General features: G+C 36.1%; 1 pseudogene; it reads left to right on the top strand.

Annotated features, from left to right (window-relative positions):
• Nucleotides 1-240: 240 nt before the first annotated feature.
• On the top strand, nt 241-3,344 carry LOC141686470 (uncharacterized; annotated as a pseudogene).
• The last annotated feature ends 432 nt before the right edge of the window (nt 3,345-3,776 follow it).

Raw genomic sequence — 3,776 nt, 5'->3', positions numbered from 1 at the left:
TGGGATCGACATGGAGAGCCGTATATTGTTAGACAAAGTGATGAACAATCCTCTACATATTACTCCAATACCCAAGATTGAAGAGAAAATGACAACCTAATGTACAATATGGTGATGGATGCAGCTGGTCCAAGTTTTGATCCTGAAATGCCGAATGCATAAGCACAAAAGTTATATGATATTTTGGAATCATCAGAGAAAGAGTTATATGAAGGTTGTGAAACTTCTCAGTTGTCTGCCATGGCTCAAATGTTGAGTTTGAAATCAGATCATCATTGGTCGGAGGCATGTTATGATCAAACATCACAATTCATCAAAAGCATCTTGCCTCAAGATAATACACTGATTGACAACTTTTATAGTACGAAGAAGTATATGGAAGGATTGGGGCTTCCTTATGAACATATTGATTGTTGTGTTAATGGATGTATGATATATTGGGGTGAAGACGTCAACTTGGAGTCGTGTAAATTTTGTTCCCAAGCGAGATATAAAACTAGACATAACAGATCCAAGAAGGAGAGGAAAAAAGTGTCTGTCAAAAAGATGATCTACTTTCCATTAGCACTGAGATTGTTAAGGTTGTATGCTTCACCTACAACAGCAAACCATATGAGATGGCATGCCGAACATTCTCAAGAAGAAGGTGTGAAGCGTCATTGTTCAGACTCAGAGGAGTGGAAACACTTTGATAGAGTGCATCCTTCATTTTCCTTAGAGACGAGAAATGTTAGACTCGGACTTTCTGCTGATAGGTTTCAAATATTTGGTAAAAATGGTAGACCATATTCGTCGTGGCCAATCATAGTGATTCCATATAATTTGCCTCCGTGGATGTGCTCAAAAGAACAATACTTGTTTCTATCTGTACTTGTGCCTGGACTAAAAAATCCAAAACAGAAAATAGATATTTTTCTTCAACCATTGATTGCTGAATTGAAGATGTTGTGGGAAGTTGGCGTGGAGACGTGGGACAGTTCTTTGAAACAAAATTTTCGTATGCGAGCTGCGTTGATGTGGACTATCAGTGACTTTCCTGCTTATTCAATGCTGTCCGGATGGAAAACTGTTGGTCATTTAGCTTGTCCTCATTGTGCTCATGATCATGATGCTTATAATCTTTTACATGGTCGAAAGACTACGTGGTTTGATAATCATAAGAAATTTCTACCTGCCAATCATCCATTTCGAAAAAATTCACCAAGGGAAAGAAAGTGACTGAATCCGCCCCGCCAGTGCGAACAGGTGAAGATGTATTCCAAGAAATTGAGTCACTTGGTTTGATGAAAGTTACTGAATTGGGAAGTGATGAACATAATGCTCGAGTCATTAAAGCTTACAATTGTGGATGGACAAAAGGAGCATCTTTTGGGACTTACCATATTGGAGAACATTATCAATTAGACATAATCTTGATGTTATGCATGTTGAGAAAAATGTCTTTAAAAATATCTTCAACACTATCATGGCCATTGAAGGAAAAAATAAAGATAATTCTAAGGCAATAGATGATATTGCAAAGATTTGTCGGAGACCCGAGTTAGCAAAAGATGATTCGACCGGAAAGTATCCAAAAACATGTTATAGCTAAGACAAAAAGGAAAAAGCGAAGGTGTGTGAATGGTTAAAAGAATTGAGATTTCTAGATGGATATGTGTCAAATATGGGGCGATGCATCAACCTGAAGAAATACAAGTTATTTGGAATGAAGAGTCATGATTGTCATGTATTTATGCGAAGACTCCTTCCCATTGCTTTTCGAGAATTTCTTCCTAATAATGTCTGGGAAGCTATGCCAGAATTAAGCCTTTTCTTCAAAGACCTCACTTCAGCTACTTTAAGGATAAGTGATTTGCATAGACTTGAAGAACAAATTCCAGTTATTATTTGCAAATTAGAGCACATATTCCCCCCATCATTGTTTGACTCTATGAAACATCTTTTAGTGCATTTGCCATATGAGGCACTCATTACAGGTCCAGTATAGTATCGTTGGATGTATCCTTTCGAACGATATTTGCGCCACTTGAAGAATAATGTGAAAAACAAAGCTCAGGTTGGATCTATGTGCAATGCTTTTCTGATTGAGGAAGCTTCCACATTTTGCTCACATTACTTTAAGCAACATGTTAAAACAAAACATAGAAAAGTTCCCAGAAATGATTCTAGTGGAGGTGGGGAGAATCCTGAGATAAATATTTCTATATTTTCTCATCCCGGACCTTCACATGGGAGCGTGAGTACTCGACATCTTGATGATCGATAATATATGGCAGCTTATAATTATATCTTATTCAACTGCCCAGAAGTTGTACCAGATACCGAGTAAGTTTTTAATTCTCATATTCACGTATTGATTTGTTTTTCTTGATGAGTCTTTCTTGATGAATAGTCTTATTATCTAATTTTTTGTGTATTTAGGATTTTCATAAATCAAGTTCGTGAGCGCAATCCATATATCACCAGTGTTGAGATTGATCAATGCTTAGAAAGTTATTTTGCCATGTGGTTTAAACATTATGTAAGTTAATTGATACTCTCGTATAAGTATTAAACCACGAATATTATTGTTAGGTGAATTTTTATTTATTCTAATACTCACCAACCAATGATTTCAGGCTCAAAATCTAGCATTGGTTCCTAATGAATATATTCGGGATATCTCATTCGGACCTCTTCGTTCTGTTAAGTCGGTACCGATTTACTACGTGAACGGGTACAAATTTCATACAAGGGAATATGGGGCTCATAGATCGACATTCAACAGTGGAGTTTGTATTAAAGGATCGAACTATAGTGAGACATCTAATGATTATTTTGGAATAATCGAAGAGATTTTGATTGTGGAGTATCCTCATTTTCCAATTAAGAAAACTGTTTTGTTTAAGTGTGAATGGTTCGATCCCACACTTAATGTTGGAACAAGAATTCATCCACGTTACAACATAGTTGAGGTCAACAAAAGAAAAAAATTAAAAGTGTACGAACCATTTATACTATCAATGCAAGCCATGGAAGTTTACTTATGTAATTTTCCAAGTCTTACACGAGACAGAGCACATTGGTTGGTTGCATGCAAGGTTAAGGCTCGAGCACTTGTTGAACTTCCTCAAACCCCAACATCACATCAAGAACCGTTTTAGAATGACAAACCCGGTCATTCAAGTATGATTAACACTGACGATATCCCTACACATTTGAATGATCCAAGTGGAGTCGAAGTAGATCTAGAGGATGACGAGGGAACTCCAGAAGAAGAAATGGAATATGAAACTGAAGAAGAATCTTCTGGAACCGAAGATAGCACTAGTTGTGAAAATGATTCGGATAATTCGTCCGATTAATTTTGATATTAATTAGCTAACATGTAAGTAATTTTATATTATTATATAATTATTTATAATTATATATATGTGTGTCATGCACTGGTGTATATAACAAATTAGCCACATAGAAAATTACGTAATTTATCATTTAATATTCTAATTATATACGGGGTCAGAAGCAGTAGAGAGGGTGGGAGACAAAAATTAGGGTTTTTATGTGAGAGCGGCGATGAAGAATAAACCGACTCCAGCGACGAAGCAAAATCCAACTCCAAATCAATGGGCCACTAAGCAAAATCCAAATCAAGCAACCAAGATGAGATCCTTGGTAATATATACAATTCTATACAACTATTTTTTTACCCCTTTTGTATGTGTATTCATTTCCCCTTTTTTGATGTTCTTATCTGTTATCTTTTGGCTCAACTTTTCACTACAAAGGGTTTATAT

This window comes from Apium graveolens, chromosome 9, assembly GCF_009905375.1.
Source record: "Apium graveolens cultivar Ventura chromosome 9, ASM990537v1, whole genome shotgun sequence".
NCBI lineage: Eukaryota > Viridiplantae > Streptophyta > Magnoliopsida > Apiales > Apiaceae > Apium > Apium graveolens.
The sequence above is the reverse complement of the archived record's forward strand: the minus strand, read 5'-3'. Positions and strand labels throughout refer to the sequence as shown.